An 18834-nucleotide genomic window follows, 5' to 3' on the forward strand; every position below is an offset into this window, starting at 1 on the left:
CATACACACGCACACGCACACTCACACACAACCACCATTCTTGCTATTTGTTTAAGTGCAATCAATACGTGATACCCCTGATACTTCAGCATTACTGCATCCCAAATAACCAGAGCTGTTCAGTTTATGATGAATTACTTTACTTTCATCAAAGTGTCATAACTTTCACCAGTAACATCCCTTACTGTGTAAATTATCTATAATGCCTTATATTAAACACTGAGGTGACCAAGATCATTGGACACCTTCTAATATCGTGTCGGACCTGCTTCTGTCAGGCTTACTTCAGCAACTCGACGTGGCATGGACTCTAAAAGTCGTTGGAAGTCCCATGCGTGCTGACCCTGAAGCCACCCATAACTGTGAAAACGTTACCATCGCAGGTCTTTTTCACGAAGTGCCGTCTCGATTACAATGGTTCGATGGGATTCATGTCGAGTGATCTGGGTGGTCAAACCATTTCCTCTAACTATCCAGTATGTTCTTCAAACTAATCGCGAACTATTGTGGCCCAGTGACATTGCTCGGGTTTGGGAACATAATGGCTACAGATAATTTCCAAGTAGTGGAATATAACCATTTATGGTCAATGATAAGTTCAGTTCGACAAGAGGATCCAGTCCAGCCACTACCACCTTGTACAGTGCCTTGTTGACAACTTGGGTCCTAGGCTTTGTGGAGTCCTGTGCCACACTCCAACCCTACTATGAGCTCTTACCAACTGAAATCGGAATCATCTAACAATGCCACGATTTACCAGTAAAGGGTCAAACCGACTTGGTCACGAGCTCAGCAGTGGCACTGCAGGCGAAGTCGTACTGTTATAAATGGCTCTAGTGCCACAGCTGAGTAACGCCAAATTTCGCCACACTGTCCTAACGGATACGGGACCACTTGGCTTCTGCGGTTATTTCATGCGGATATGCTTGTCTGTTAGCAATGACAAACCTACGCTAACGCCGCAGATCTCAATCGATAAGTGAAGGCCGTCGGCTACTGCGTTACTCGTGGTGAAGGGTAATGCTTGAAATTTGGTATTCTCGGCATAGTCTTGACACTGTCCATCTCGCAATGTTGATTTCAAGTCTGCTAATTCCCGTCATGCGGCCACAATCATCTTAGAAACCTTTTCACATGAATCACCTCAGTACAAATGACAGCTCCGCCAATACACTGCACTTTCATATATTGTGTACGCTATAATACCGCCGTCTGCATTTATGCATATTGCTATCGCACGACTTTTGTCAACTAAGTGTATTTTTTACTATTATGTTCCAAACGTTGAACGTAACATATGAAGGAACGTGCAAATTTATAGATGTACTGTAGTTATTACGTAAAGGAAAAACATTTTAGTAAATGGGATTTTTAAGTTTGACTTGTTGTGGTGTAGAGAGTCTTCAACTAATCCATTAAACCTATAGAATGTCATTTCTGGATGTGGCGAAGCAACTTCATCCAGCGTTTTTTATGTGTGCTGGTATGGCTGAGTTCGTAAATCGTACGTAGTAGTTAATGTGTCCAGTGCAGCTAGTATAAAAATTCCTGCCAGTACTTCCTACGTAGTTGCTTTAGCAAGTTTCACATATGATTTTGTATACTCCGGTCTTTCGCAGTTTACCTCTGTTAGTCCTTAAGGTGTGATAGTTCAAATGGATTTGAACACAATGGGACTTAACATCTGAGGTCATCAGTCCCCTAGAACTTAGAACTACTTAAACCTAACTAACCTAAGGACATCACACACATCCATGCCCGAGGCTGGATTCGAACCTGCGAACGTCACGGTCGCGCGGTTCCTGACCGAAGCGCCTAGAACCGGTCGGCCAGTGCGGCAGGCCCTTAAGGTGTGAACTAATTTCCGTTGTAGTTTATTTTTTGTGGAAATTTTCTGCTTTCACTTTATGTGATCTACGTAGTTTTGCTAATTTTCGAGAATTTTGCCTACAGATACAGAGCTGAGTACTGATGCCACGGAACTCGAATGCATGGAACGAAACAGCAAATCAGAGGCGGATACTGAAAAACTGAATGCCGTGTTGAATAAAAGGTTATCCCAAACGGTCGTAAACTGAAAAGTTAATACTTCGTTATTCCGTTATTACGATACCTGGAGATAAGGTTCAAATGGTTCAAATGGCTCTGAGCACTATGGGATTTAACTTCTGAGGTCATCAGTCCTCTAGAACTTAGAACTCCTTAAACCTAAGTAACCTATGGAATCACACACATCCATGCCCGAGGCAGGTCGCGCGGTTCCATACTCTAGCGTCTAGAACCGCTCGGTCACCCCGGCCGGCTGGAGATAAGAAAATGTGTATTTAGAAGCATAGATGAACATGTATTAGCTGTACTACCTTCCGAGCTCATAATACGTAGTTATTACTACGATGTCTTCTGTTTCTAGACGTATTTGTACCGTCTGTTTCACTCATGTTCATCTACTGATAGCCTGTCCCTGGCGGTTGAGAACAAGCCTCTGTGGTTTCCCAACTATAACAGAGAACATTGCGTGGCTTCGTGGCGGCTGAAAAAGAAGTTATTAGAACAGGGAACACGACGACTCTTATGAAAACCTGCCGGCTGCTTCCTGAATATTTACGCACGCGGCGCTATTCGCTGCAGACACAGGAAGTGGAGACGCCTGTTAAATTAAAATTCCGCCTCAGTGCAGCGTTCTCACGACAGGACAGCAAAGGCACCAACGGCGGGCGTGTTTTTATACGCCTCTCGTGGCCGTCGGAGTAAAGCATCCAGTGGAAAGAGGAAGCGGATAGGAGCCGCTCTGGGAAGTCCAAACGCAAACAAAGGCGTATTCATATGTATGAACGTCTCCGCACAATTTATCGCATGTCATGTTCGCCTATTTCGTTTGGTGCTCTGTTTCGCGAAATGAAGTATTCTCACCGAGTCTTCTAACATGAGTCTGCAACTTACAGAGGTACGAACTGATATTAACAACAATCGTAATAACACGTGCACGGATGTGAAGCTGTTACGTAAACTGCCATTTCAAGCGAAGATTTTAGGTAAATCCTGTAGATATATTTTGCCTTCTCCCATGAAACGCAGTCTCTTATAGTTACTCACGAGGAGTACTGAGACCTCAGAGAATTTCAGTTATTTACAGATAAGATGTAGCTTTGGAATGTAACCGAATGATATATTCACCACGTAGCACGTCACCATGAGTTTAGTTTTATAGTAAGTGTTACTACACAACAACTCCAAAACATTAACACAATATTTAATATTTCTTTACTTTCGTTTTTTTCATTAAATAATTTACTTTGAAGCCCTTCAGTATATCCCTTGCTTTAAAAAAATCATAAGCAGTGTCATCGCTTAGTGGAGTGTGATACTATTTAAAACATTGTGTTGTCTGGCCATTGAAATGGCTACACCACGAAAATGACGTACTACAGACGCGAAATTTAACCAACAGGAAGGAGATGCTGTGATATGCAAATGATTAGCTTTTCAGAGGATTCACACAAGTTTGGCACCGGTGGCGACGCCTACAACGTGCTGACATGAGGAAAGTTTCCAACCGATTTCTCATACACAAACAGCAGTTGACCGGCGTTGCCTGGTGAAACGTTGTTGTGATGCCTCGTGTAAGGAGGAGAAATGTATACCATCACGTTTCCGACTTTGATAAAGGTCGAATTGTAGTCTATCGCGATTGCGGTTTATCGTATCGCGACATTGCTGCTCGCGTTAGCATAATATGAAATCAGTGAATTCAGGAGGGTAATACAGAACGCCGTGCTGGATCCCAAAGGCCTCATATCACTTGCAGTCGGGATGACAGGCATCTTATCCACACGGCTGTAACGGATCGTGCAGCCACATCTCTATCCCTGAGTCAACAGATGAAGACGTTTGCAAGACAACAACCATCTGCACGAACAGTTCGACGACGTTTGCAGCATCATGGACTATCAGCTCGGAGACCATGGCTGCGGTTACCCTTGACGCTGCATCACAGAAAGGAGCGCCTGCGATGATGTACTCAAAGACAAACCTGGGTGCACGAATGGCAAAAAACCATTTTTTTCGGATGAATCCAGGTTCTGTTTACAGCATCATGATGGTCGCATTCGTGTTTGGCGACATCGTGCTGAATGCACATTGGAAGCGTTTATTCGTCATCGCCATACTGGCGAATCATCTGGCGTGATGGTACGTGGTGCCATTGGTTACACGTCTCGGTCACCTCTTGTTCGCGTTGACGGCACTTTGAACAGTGGACGTTACATTTCAGATGTGTTACGATCCGTGGTTTTACGATTCATTCGATCCCTGCTAAACCCTACATTTCAGCAGGATAATGCACGACCGCATGTTGCAGGTCCTGTAGGGGCCTTTCTGGATACAGAAGATGTTCGATTGCTGCCCTGGCCAGTACATTCTCCAGATCTCTCACCAACTGAAAACGTCTGGTCAATGGTGGCCAAGCAACTGGCTAGTCACAATACGCCAGTCACTACTCTTGATGAACTGTGGTATCGTGTTGAAGCTGCATGGGCGGCTGTACCTATGCAATCCATCCAAGCTCTGTTTGACTCAATGCCCAGGCGTATCAAGGCCGTTATTACGGCCAGAGGTGGTGGTTCTCGGTACTGATTTCTCAGGATCTACGCACCCATACTGGGTGAAAATTTAATAACATGTCAGCTCTAGTATAATATATTTGTCCAATGAATACCCGTTTATCATCTGAATTTCTTCTTGGTGTAACAACTTAATGGCCAGTAGTGTATTATTGCAATTGCGCTGTATCAAAGCTATGGTTCGGTAATTTTAGTATACTATAAATAACGTTATAAATGGTATGATTTCCGGTGGTATTGATAGGGAAAGGAACATAAATGAATATGTAAGATATACATTATGGAACCAGACCGCTGCGAGAACGAGACCGCAGCGACAGAGCAAGTTCAGCTGGTTCCTGCATTCACGTGTACTAATCTCACAACTCCTGTCAGTGCTGAACATCATCTTAGTCCTTTCCATATTTTACCAGCTTTCCTTACTGTATTGTAGGCAATGTCGCTGAGTGATTCACACGTTTAAAGTTATTTATAGGAATTGTATTTTGCGCACCAAACTCTGTGGAGCACAGTTTATTTTCAACAGTTGAGGCCAGAGAATGAAATATCGTCATCGCATTACTAAACTTAGAGTCTTGGCAGTGACAAGATGCAGTTCTTTAGTTTCCCTCTGATCACACTGTCTTCCTGTGCTCCTTAAAAAGGGCCGAAGTGATTCGTTCATGCCGGCCAGTGTGGCCGAGCGGTTCTAGGCGCTTCAGTCTGGAACCGCGCCACCGCTACGGTCGCAGGTTCGAATCCTGCCTCGGGCATGGATGTGTGTGATATCCTTAGGTTAGTTAGGTTTAAGTAGTTCTAAGTTCTAGGAGACTGATGACCTCTGCTAGTCCCATAGTGCTCAGAGCCATTTGAACCATTTTGATTCGTTCATCCGTTATGAAATCTTCTGCTTGAATCGCTTCATGTCAGTAACACTATGGACGTGCTCTGGCTTTTCGTACTTATCTGAATAAAGTTGTCACCTGCAAAGTGAAGTTGCTCACAGTTACCAATAGACTAGCCTCATGACCAATATTCACTTAATACAAAGTAGCTATCTAATAAAAACTTTACAATGGCGTGCCGGCTCCAAACGAAAATGCATTACCGCTTTCAGTAATTTTCAGGTATTTAAAAACACGAATTAAATTCTAAAAGCCATGGATATATTCACTTTGTAACGTGTCACACCAAGTGTAGCTCAATGAGAACGAACAATATCATCCATACAAGGGAGAAAACAGTAATGACACGAAATAAAGAAACGTGGAGTGAACGTGCGTCTATGTCATCGAACCGTTAGAGAGTACTGGTATAACATAGTCACCTCTTCATTAGTAGTAATTTGTATGTGTTTAAAGTCTATGCGTAATTCATTAAGTTATCACCTACTAGATTCAATTCTCGTCCACTACAACAGTAATTAAAATGATAAATATGAGACTTAATTGGGAGTAAGACTTGAACTGATCAATCTTCTCTTACTGATAGGTTATAGATCTGTTAAAAATTTTCATAGCAATCTACAACCTGTTGGCAACTCAGAGTACTCGCAACTCTTCCATAAAACTGTGCATTGTCCTTTCTTGTTAAGCAGAAATGGTGCTCAAACTGTTATATGGAACGGGTGGTGCTATTGTTGTTTGTTGTTGTGGTCTTCAGTCCCGAGACTGGTTTGATGCAGCTCTCCATGCTACTCTATCCTGTGCAAGCTTTTTCATCTCCCAGTACCTACTGCAACCTACATCATTCTGAATCTGCTTAGTGTATTCATCTCTTGGTCTCCCTCTACGATTTTTACCCTCCACGCTGCCCTCCAATACTAAATTGGTGATCCCTTGATGCCTCAGAACATGTCCTACCAACCGATCCCTTCTTCTGGTCAAGTTGTGCCACAAACTTCTCTTCTCCCCAATCCTATTCAATACTTCCTCATTAGTTATGTGATCTACCCATCTAATCTTTAGCATTCTTCTGTAGCACCACATTTCGAAAGCTTCTATTCTCTTCTTGTCCAAACTATTTATCGTCCATGTTTCATTTCCATACATGGCTACACTCCATACGAATACTTTCAGAAATGACTTCCTGACACTTAAATCAATACTGGATGTTAACAAATTTCTCTTCTTCAGAAACGATTTCCTTGCCATTGCCAGCCTACATTTTATATCCTCTCTACTTCGACCATCATCAGTTATTTTGCTCCCCAAATAGCAAAACTCCTTTACTACTTTCAGTGCTTCATTTCCTAATCTAATTCCCTCAGCATCACCCGACTTAATTAGACTACATTCCATTATTCTTGTTTTGCTTTTGTTGATGTTCATCTTATATCCTCCTTTCAAGACACTGTCCATTCCATTAAACTGCTCTTCCAAGTCCTTTGCTGTCTCTGACAGAATTACAATGTCATCAGCGAACCTCAAAGTTTTTATTTCTTCTCCATGAATTTTAATACCTACTCCGAATTTTTCTTTTGTTTCCTTTACTGCTTGCTCAATATACAGATTGAACAACATCGGGGAGAGGCTACAACCCTGTCTTACTCCCTTCCCAACCACTGCTTCCCTTTCATGCCCCTCGACTCTTATAACTGCCATCTGGTTTCTGTACAAATTGTAAATAGCCTTTCGCTCCCTGTATTTTACCCCTGCCACCTTTAGAATTTGAAAGAGAGTATTCCAGTCAACATTGTCAAAAGCTTTCTCTAAGTCTACAAATGCTAGAAACGTAGGTTTGCCTTTCCTTAATCTTTCTTCTAAGATAAGTCGTAAGGTCACTATTGCCTCACGTGTTCCAGTGTTTCTACGGAATCCAAACTGATCTTCCCCGAGGTTGGCTTCTACTAGTTTTTCCATTCGTCTGTAAAGAATTCGTGTTAGTATTTTGCAGCTGTGACTTATTAAGCTGATAGTTCGGTAATTTTCACATCTGTCAACACCCGCTTTCTTTGGGATTGGAATTATTATATTCTTCTTGAAGTCTGAGGGTATTTTGCCTGTTTCATACATCTTGCTCACCAGATGGTAGAGTTTTGTCAGGACTGGCTCTCCCATGGCCGTCAGTAGTTCCAATGGAATATTGTCTACTCCGGGGGCCTTGTTTCGACTCAGGTCTTTCAGTGCTCTGTCAAACTCTTCACGCAGTATCATATCTCCCATTTCATCTTCATCTACATCCTCTTCCATTTCCATAATATTGTCCTCAAGTACATCGCCCTTGTATAGACCCTCTATATACTCCTTCCATCTTTCTGCTTTCCCTTCTTTGCTTAGAACTGGGTTTCCATCTGAGCTCTTGATATTCATACAAGTCGTTCTCTTATCTCCAAAGGTCTCTTTAATTTTCCTGTAGGCGGTATCTATCTTACCCCTAGTGAGATAGGCCTCTACATCCTTACATTTGTCCTCTAGCCATCCCTGCTTAACCATTTTGCACTTCCTGTCGATCTCATTTTTGAGACGTTTGTATTCCTTTTTGCCTGTTTCACTTACTGCATTTTTATATTTTCTCCTTTCATCAATTAAATTCAATATTTCTTCTGTTACCCAAGGATTTCTACTAGCCCTCGTCTTTTTACCTACTTGATCCTCTGCTGCTGTCACTACTTCATCCCTCAAAGCTACCCATTCTTCTTCTACTGTATTTATTTCCCCCATTCCTGTCAATTGCTCCCTTATGCTCTCCCTGAATCTCTGTACAACCTCTGGTTCTTTTAGTTTATTCAGGTTCCATCTCCTTAAATTCCCACCTTTTTGCAGTTTCTTCAGTTTTAATCTACAGGTCATAACCAATAGATTGTGGTCAGAGTCCCCATCTGCCCCTGGAAATGTCTTACAATTTAAAACCTGGTTCCTAAATCTCTGTCTTACCATTATATAATCTATCTGATATCTTTTAGTATCTCCAGGGTTCTTCCATGTATACAACCTTCTTTTATGATTCTTAAACCAAGTGTTAGCTATGATTATGTTGTGCTCTGTGCAAAATTCTACCAGGCGGCTTCCTCTTTCATTTCTGTCCCCCAATCCATATTCACCTACTATGTTTCCTTCTCTCCCTTTTCCTACACTCGAATTCCAGTCACCCATGACTATTAAATTTTCGTCTCCCTTCACAATCTGAATAATTTCTTTTATTTCATCATACATTTCTTCAATTTCTTCGTCATCTGCAGAGCTAGTTGGCATATAAACTTGTACTACTGTAGTAGGTGTGGGCTTCGTATCTATCTTGGCCACAATAATGCGTTCACTATGCTGTTTGTAGTAGCTTACCCGCATTCCTATTTTCCTATTCATTATTAAACCTACTCCTGCATTACCCCTATTTGATTTTGTGTTTATAACCCTGTAGTCACCTGACCATAAGTCTTGTTCCTCCTGCCACCGAACTTCACTAATTCCCACTATATCTAACTTCAACCTATCCATTTCCCTTTTTAAATTTTCTAACCTACCTGCCCGATTAAGGGATCTGACATTCCACGCTCCAATCCGTAGAATGCCAGTTTTCTTTCTCCTGATAACGACATCCTCTTGAGTAGTCCCCGCCCAGAGATCCGAATGGGGGACTATTTTACCTCCGGAATATTTTACCCAAGAGGACGCCATCATCATTTATCCATACAGTAAAGCTGCATGCCCTCGGGAAAAATTACGGCTGTAGTTTCCCCTTGCTTTCAGCCGTTCGCAGTACCAGCACAGCAAGGCCGTTTTGGTTATTGTTACAAGGCCAGATCAGTCAATCATCCAGACTGTTGCCCTTGCAACTACTGAAAAGGCTGCTGCCCCTCTTCAGGAACCACACGTTTGTCTGGCCTCTCAACAGATACCCCTCCGTTGTGGTTGCACCTACGGTACGGCTATCTGTATCGCTGAGGCACGCAAGCCTCCCCACCAACGGCAAGGTCCATGGTTCATGGGGGGAGGGGGTGGTGCTATAGAAACTACATATTACAATCTTGAACGTCTCTAATATGGAATTAGCCGATAAGCTACCTACAAGCATCACAACACTCAGCAGATACCACCGCTGCTTTGTGCTTTTTCCAGCGATGCCAATTTCCGTCAGTCGATCCACTTCGAGGAAAACTCTTCTTTTGTGCAAGCAAACCTCTGCAGGAGTCCTTTTGGCTGGCCGCAATCGTCTTGGATCCCGTAACAGAGACGTTCATTTCGGGCTCTGGGTGATACGACTATTGACCTTGAGAAAGCAAGCGATTGGTTCCAGTTCCCTTCGGGACATCTTTCTTCCTCCTCCTCCCCACCCCATCACTACTCGAACCTTTCTCTGTCTCTCTCTCTCTCTCTCTCTCTCTCTCTCTCTCTTTGCGGCTGGTGGTGGCGGAGGTTCGAGTCCTCCCTCGGGCATGAGTGTATGTGTTTCACCTTAGGATAGTTTAGGTTAAGTAGTGTGTAAGTTTAGGGACTGATGAACTTAGCAGTACCATAAGATTTCACACACATTTCAACATTTCTCTCTCTCTCTCTCTCTCTCTCTCTCTCTCTCTCTGTGTGTGTGTGTGTGTGTGTGTGTGTGTGTGTGTGCGCAGCTGTCTTCTAGTTGTCGTGAGCTGGTCGTTGTGAACAGTAGACGTAAAAGAAGAGCATGCTCTAGATGAAACTCTGAGTTGCAATTTCGAAATTCAGTTGTGGTAGCCTCGTTAGACCGGATTCATGAATTTCCTTTCTTCTCGTATCTTTAGTTTCTGGAAATTTGTGTTAAGATTATATGCAACCGAACTGCTGAGGTCATCGGTCCCTAAGCTTACACACTTCTTAATCTAACTTAAACTAACTTAAGGACAACACACACACCCTTGCCCGACGGAGGACTCGAAATTTCGACGGGGCGAGCTGCGCGAACCATGACAAGGCGCCCAAGACCGCTCGGCTTTAGTTTTATCCCGTTGAGGAAAATATCTAAGTATTCAAAATTGATATTCATTTGTAACAGTTAACGAAAGCATGTCATTAAATTACTGAGTATATTTTGTTGCAACAGCACCTGTTATTCCGCATATTCTCTCTAATAGTTTTGAAATAATTCCATGTGTATTCTCGCACAATAATGCACCACGACGGAACGCTACAGTTAAGACATACTTTGTTTCACAGACGGTGTATTCTTCACAATCGATAACAGATTATCCTGCAGTCTGATAAATTGCTTACTTGTATCCAAACAGATGGATAACATTAGTCTCTAAGACATTTGTATCTCCACTACATTACTAAAGGAATTTCGGACGATGTGTTGAGTCGTTTCAGAATGTGGGAAGTAATTATAAAAAGTATTAAAATTAGGGTAATGAGTGCGTGGCGTTCTATTTTCCAAATTTTGTAGTAGGAGTTCACTAGTGAAGCACTGTATGAACTACGTACGAGGGTTGGAACTTTAATAGTGGCAACTACTTATTTGCAGCTCGTATAAAATAGATACGTGTTTCAAAGCTTTACTTGTCTTCAAATTAGTCACCAGCATTGTGTATAACCCGTTGCTAACGATGTGGATGTCGTAAGATACTCCTAGCAGTGCCAGCTGTGTTGACAGTTCGCGCGGCGGGGTCTATTGTCAGACAAATTTGTAGCAGTTCTGAAGCGAATGCCGTGAAGTGTTTCCTTCAGTTTAGAAATCGAGTTGAACTCACGAGGGCTTAAGTCAGGGGGGTGCAGTAAGTGGTATAGCATTTAGCAACCCCATCAGTCAAACAAATCAGTAACAGCCTGCACTGTACGTGTTTGAGCATTGTCCTGCAAAATAATGTTAAGGTCCTGCAGAAAGTGTCATCACTTCTGACTCTAAACTGGTCGTAGGTAGTGTTACAAAAATGAACAGTATAGAGATGTGTGAGAGTTTCTGCAGGACGTGACCATCATTTTGCAGGACAATGCTCAAGCACGTGCAGTGCAAGCTGTTACTGATTTGTTTGACTGATGGGGCTGCTAAGGGCCATACCACCTACTGCACTCCCATGACTTAAGCCCTCGTGAGTTGGTTCAAATGGCTCTGAGCACTATGGGACTCAACTGCTGAGGTCATTAGTCCCCTAGAACTTAGAACTAGTTAAACCTAACTAACCTAAGGACATCAGAAACATCCATGCCCGAGGCAGGATTCGAACCTGCGACCGTAGCGGTCTTGCGGTTCCAGACTGCAGCGCCTTTAACCGCACGGCCCCTCGTGAGTTCAACTCGATTTCTATACTGAAGGAAACACTTCACGGCATTCGCTTCAGAACTGCTACGAATTCACGGGCAATAGACCGCGCCGCTCTAACTATCAACACAACTGACATTGTTAAAAGTATCCTACGACTTCCACATCTCTGGCAGCGGGTTATACACAATGATGGTGGCTACTCCGAAGGTCAGTCAAACTTTGAAACACGTAATTATTTTGTACGAGTTACAAATAAGTAGTTGCCACTATTCAAGTTCCAACCCTCGTATTTAGCCTATACGGAAACAGGAAGTTTCATCGTGTGTTGTGTTGCTTCTTTGATTTAGTTTCTTCGGCTATATTGTGAGATTTTGTTCGTTAGATACTGGAATTCCTCATTCACGTTATTTTATTTTCATCAGCCCAGAATTTAATCGGGTTCTTATTCTAATTTCATCTAGTTCCAACGATTTGTGTCCATGTGAAGCATCTTGTCGATTATATCCTGTATTTTCAAGTCATCCATATTGACGTATTGAATGTCTCAATGAAACGACTATTGTTTATCTATATAAAGATGTTCGGTGGAAACGCATTCCGCGTGCTGCAAACAATCTCTATGAATCATAGGTTGTTTTCGTGAATGCAAGATACAGAGTGAAAGATCGTTATCTCATTACTAAAGAAAATTAGTTCCTTAGATTATTTTCAGTAAGAAGAAGTGTTTCAGTCTCGCTCATAACACGTCAATTTTTTAAGTTTGTTTTGGGCATTAACGAGTGAATCATTCTTCCGTTGTAAATATTCTGAAATCCGCGCTTATAGGATTTCATGTGAATAAATCTGTAGCCATGCGCTAATTTCTGCACAGTTATCTGAACACAGTTGTCGCTTTCAAAGTGAAGTGGCCCACATTTACCTCCAGATGATGTCCATCACCAATGCTCACCAAGCAGGAAGTAATTATCCAATAAAGACACCGAACTTGCTACTCCTTACAAACGAAACAATTTTAATAGTTGCTCCTTATAATCGCCTGAACTTTGTTTATCTGAAGAGTTAATATAATTGCTATAAAAGGTTGCAGGTATAAAACAAATATTTCGTAAAGTTTTATCTACGCTTTGTAAGTTCACCTGTTTACGAGATAGGAATCTTACACACTGAATGAAGAAATACTTATCTTCCTTCCAATTCTTGCCATTCGGTCATGTACCACGTCACATTCATAGATAAACGAATATTTCTTAAATTCACGACCAGAGCATATAACGCCGCTTAGATTTATGGTCCACCGAATGACCTTACAGCAGTACCCTACTTGCAAGTAATCACAGGTATCCAAGAAACGTTTGATGTTTATTATGTTAATGTCCAGAAATGTATCAAAATATTTTATTGTATCATGTTATCTGTTTTGTATCTCGACCATTTTCAATTCTATTTGCATCTTGTGGAATTTCAGACCACCTATCTCCCTTTTAACAACTTACGGCCTCGCTTAAATTTCAAGTATAATCAAAATATGTCTGTTTGACGGGATGTAGAAAGTAAGCATACTTTATTTTAATTATGTCATCTAAACAACCAATGGTTATATATTACTACTTTAATGTTCAGAGACTTAAAAATAGCTTCAAAGCGGAAAGTAAGCAGTAGCGAAAACTACAAAATGGTACTCAGATCCAAGTTGCGTCACGCATTATGGCAGATTAAAGTTATTCAAAATTATTTCAGTACTGTATGGCGATATAATTATAATTAATATATTATATGAAATCACGTAAGGTCGTCGTACAGATTTATACTACCACCTCCTAATTAGCTAAATATGTTGTATCTTTTTTATTGTTACGTAAGGCTATTCGTAAATAATGGTTAATACTGTCGTGTGTCGCTACTAGACAAATGGCATAGCTTTCTTTTTTACAACGGGAACAGTAACCGAGCCGGCCAGAGTGGCCGAGCGGTTCTAGGCGCTACAGTCAGGAACCACGCGACCGCTACGGTCACAGGTTCGAATACTGCCTCGGGCATGGATGTGTGTGATGTCCTTAGGTTAGTCAGGTTTAAGCTGGCGTGTACACATCTTTACAATGCCACAAGCTATGTCACCGACATGACTTATGTCAGTGGTGGGAAGCACATAACCATCTGTTACCAGTCATACACCATCTACACCAGGAATGTCCACCCCATGGCCCCATGTGGCTGAAAGCAAGTATCAATGCTGCCCAAGGAGTGAGCATCTGTCACACGATCGGTAAAAATATTTCAATAAGATTCCGTCTATTTAAAGTTACGATAAACTGAATATCTTCAATTCTAAACACGCATCGCCGGCCGGTGTGGCTTCAGTCTGAAACCGTCCGACCTCTATGGTCGCAGGTTCGAATCCTGCCTCGGGCATGGATGTGTGTGATGTCCTTAGGTTAGTTAGGTTTGAGTAGTTCTAAATTCTAGGGGACTGATGACCTCAGATGTTAAGTCCCATCGTGCTCAGAGCCATTTCAACCATTTGAAACACCCATCGGAGGATATGTTCTGTCTTTTATCATTGTTCCATTCTGTTCTCTCTTTTCTGTTGTTGTTGGTTACTCAGTTGTTATTAGTGTTAACTATATTACGTGCGGTCCAAAATACTCGTTGTCTTCGAATGAGGCTCAGATAAGGTGATAGGTTGGACACCTCTGAGACAGTGTCCAAAGTACTTTCTTAAGTGGCCAACTGATATCTTTTCTGGCGAGTTTATTAGATTGGACTTACGAGTTTCAAGACAATATTTTGTAACGCTGCTTAGATTCTTAACAGCCAAGAGGAAATTTTCGTTTAGTGTTAAAAAAATGGTTCAAATGGCTCTAAGCACTATGGGATTTAACGTCTGAGGTCATCAGTCCCCTAGAACTCAGAACTACTTAAACCTACCTAAGGACATCACACACACCCATGCCCGAGGCAGGTTTCGAACCTGCGACCGGAGTGGTCGAGCGGTTCCAGACTGTAGCGCCTAGAACCGCTCGGCCACCCCTGCCGGCTAGACAAACACAGATAGGCTCTTCCGCGGCGCAGGTCTGTCCGCCCACAACCGGTGTACAAATCTGAAGTGAAAGGAGGAGAAACACTTTTTAGTTGAAGACGCTTTTGTTCACAAAAGTAGAAAGATAAGTTTTTCTCCAAAAAGCAGAGATAACCATCTCGAAAGTGGAACGTGAACTCACAGTTTCGGGCCTTTGAAAGTGTGAGACGCAGCCAGACGTTTGACTTCTCAGAAACCAGGTGGTTTGTGCAACATAAGAACTACAGGCATTGGCTGTCAAAAATAAACTAAAGGTTAAAGATAGAAACTCGACTGTGTTGATGAGGACCCATCTCATTGCTCATAGAGAGAGATGGAGACAGAGTGAGATGATTTCTTTCTGTGTTAAATGGTAGAATGTACGTTACTGGTTAACTGACAGGAGAACTAGAGAATAGCTCGTGCAATGTGACTAGCGTTTTCTAAGGAATTTTTATTCGTCGACGCTCGAAATACCCAAATAACAGTCAATGTGCATACTGTAAGGGACGTAAAATGCTGCAGTGCAAGGTTTCCTTCAGTAAACGTTAAAACAGAAATTACTTGAGGATCATGGTTCTTCAACAGACTTGTTCTTAAAGAGATTTGATGTTCCAGAGGCTTGCTCTTCTGGAGTCTTAATTTTCGGAAGCCTTCATCACCTGATATGACTTCCATCAGCTTGCCGCCACGTGAGCTGATCTATCGAAGGAGTTTCGAAGGGAATTCGGACTGTGGTAAGGTTTTATAGGACCAAACTGCTGAGCTCATCGCCCCCTAGGCTTACACACTAATTCAACTGACTTCAACTAACTTACGCTAAGGACAAGACACACACCCATGCCCGAGGGAGGACTCAAACCTTCGACGGGGGAGCCGCTCGAGCCGTGACAAGCCGCCCTAGACCGCGCGGCGGAAGTTCGAGCTGATTGAACCTGGACACTGGCGAGAATCGTTGGTGCTACCAATGACTAATTCTGCAGCCACTACTGGCTCCACCTACAATTTACTGTGGTGAGACGAAGCCGCAACTGCGAGAAGATATGTAGTAAAATTAAAATAATTTTGTAGTATTTTGATTACTTCAAGCTTTACTTTGAAGACTTCCAGTTCCCAGGAACATGAACAAAAATCTTTGTTTGAACTTTCTGGATATTGCCCTTTCTGCTTCATCTACACAGTGAGTATGCTGAGGAAATTCTCATCTTCGAAGATAAGTACAGCTGTGTTCATAGAGCTGCATACACCCATTCATGGTTTGAAGAACTCTCAGGCACCCACCATACCTCGTCTGACTCGTTAAATCAATCTGTCTTTATCTCATAGGACATGTTTTGGAAGAGCGTGTGCATTGTAGCACGCAGCATCTCCACGATTTGTTAGCTCTACAAGATCTAATCATCAGTGACTACTGGATATGGCATGCTTGTAAAAATTTGTCGATCCTCTTTCTCAATGAAATGAGGCAATTTTCTAGTATAGAGATGATGTCACACAGTATTAGCCTGACACCTTTAAGGGTGTCCAAGTTTATGTCTGGTGGTCTTACGATGTGTATGTAATACAAACACAGCTGTAATTATTTAATTGTTCCGTTAACAGTAATTCCTTTCTCACTACCATAATGCATAAATTACAAACCATAAAGGCTACAGGAACAACTGAAGTTTCGTCTCATACAGGAAACTGCTGGGACGACGATGAATTTAATGAACAGATTCACAGGGATGCATTCGCTGTACTCGGTATTGCGCCAGGCTGCCACTCAACTGCTTTTCTGTTTGTAAAAACCGACATGCGGGACAACAGCATCTGTCCGTCTATTCGGTGCAATAAATTTCCTGAGAAAATATCGCAATAGATGTTGCATCTTGCGCCACAGGCAATACTGAAGCCAACATGGTAATTTAACTACATAGTTGCTACACTTCGGGAGCTGATCTGATCGCAGATAGTGCTTTCGCATTCTTGTCATTTCCAAGCTAATCGAGCTTCCATTTTTAACGAATTACGTGCTGAGACCAGTCATTAGTATCTGATGCTTACGGAATGACGAAACATCTAGCTAATTTTGTTATTCCTTCTTTTTCTTAAAAAAAATGAATCCAGTTAACTGTCAATATCTTTGTGACATCTTCTCAGAATATCAGCTGCCAGTAATGTGAGATACTACGCAAACTTATATTTTCGGTTTATTGCTGCTATCGGATTTATTTATTTACGATCGCGATCCTGAAGTAAGCGATGAAACGACATACAGCCGCAAAGACACGTTTCTATTTCAGGAATACATTCTGTTTTGGAAATCGAAATAATAAAAAAACATAGTTACAATTTTTACAAATACTTATGTAAACCAACGCCTTAGGTGCTGTTTATCAAATGCTTTACGTCCAATCAGGTAACATGTAATATAACGTAACAGAGACGCCTATAAAGATATGTAGAGTTGACTATGGAACAATACATCTGCAATTGTTTCTTTACAACGGATACTCACATGTGACAGCGACCTTGGGCAGCTCTTTGGTGTACATAAAAAGACTTCCAGCAGCATAATGTAGCTCTATACCTAGCCTCATCATGTAATGCCACCAAATAAGAATAAATTTATGGTACAGCAGCAGAAAACCAATTAGGTGTGTGCGAGCAACCCACCAATCGCAGATTACATTCAAGTACGGTGTTAATGTGTAGCAGGAAACTGTACTGATTTCACTGTGTTATACAGCAACAAAATTAAACAAAGACCTTAGTACGGCATTCATTGAGACAATTTATATTCGCTCTGTAAATAATGTAGACATACAAGCTGTAACGTGTACAAGTGCAGATATTTCTATTGGTGACTGAGGACGGTGTACTGAACCACATTACATCAGTTATTACGTCTGCAGACTAATAATTATAGGTTTTGGAGTAGTATGTTTTTGGTTTGGTTAGTACCTCGTCCGTCCGGCTAGCCGTGCGGACTAACGCACTGCCTCCCGAGCGGGAAGGCGTGCCGGTCCCCGGCACGAATCCGTCCTTCTTTCACTTACTATTCTGCATTATAAAGCTTTTATAGGTACATGATAAAAATCAAAACAGTCCTAAGTACTACCTCCGACCACGATGCTATTGCCCTTGGCCTCATGCGGCCATTATACACTGAAGAGCCAAAGATACTGATATACCTGAGTAATATCGTGTAGGGCCCCCGCTAGCAAGCGGAACTGCCCCAACTCGACGTGGCACTGACTCGACTAATATCAGAAGTAGAACTGGAAGGAACAGACACCTTGAATCCTGCAGGCCTGTCCATAAATCTGCGGGAGTATGAAGGTATGGAGATCTCTTCCGAATAGCACGTTGCAAGACATCCAACATCGGGGGGTTCGTGGCCAGCGGAAATGTCTACACTCAAAAGCGTGTTACTAGAATAACTCTGTAGCAATTCTGGACATGTGCGTTGTCGCATTGTCCTCCTGGAATTGTCCACGTCCGTCCGAAGGGACAATGGAAATAAATGGGAGCATGTGATCAGACAGAATTCTTTGGTATGTATCACCTTTCAGAGTCGAAACTAGACGTATCAGGGGTCCCACATCACTCCATCTGTACACGTACCACACCATTACAGAGGTTCGACCATCTTGAACAGTCCTCTACTGACATGCAGGGGCCATGATTCATGAGGCTGTCTCTATACCCGTACTCGCCCACCCGCTCGATACAATTTGAGAGAGACTCCTCCGACCAGGCAACATGTTTCCAGGCAACATGGTCCGCAAGAGAGCTTCTGTGAAGTTTGGAAAGTAGGAGACGAGGTACTGGCGGAAGTAAAGCTGTGAGGACGGGGCGTGAGTCGTGCTTGGGTAGATCTGATGGTAGAGCACTCGCCCGCGAAAAGCAAAGTTTCCGAGTTCGAGTCCAGCACACAGATTTAATCTGCCAGGAAGTTTCATATCAGCGCACACTCCGCTGCAGAGTGAAAATCTCATTCTGGAAACATGTTTCCAGTCATCAACACAT

Source organism: Schistocerca serialis, chromosome 9 (genome assembly GCF_023864345.2).
Source record: "Schistocerca serialis cubense isolate TAMUIC-IGC-003099 chromosome 9, iqSchSeri2.2, whole genome shotgun sequence".
Lineage (NCBI taxonomy): Eukaryota > Metazoa > Arthropoda > Insecta > Orthoptera > Acrididae > Schistocerca > Schistocerca serialis.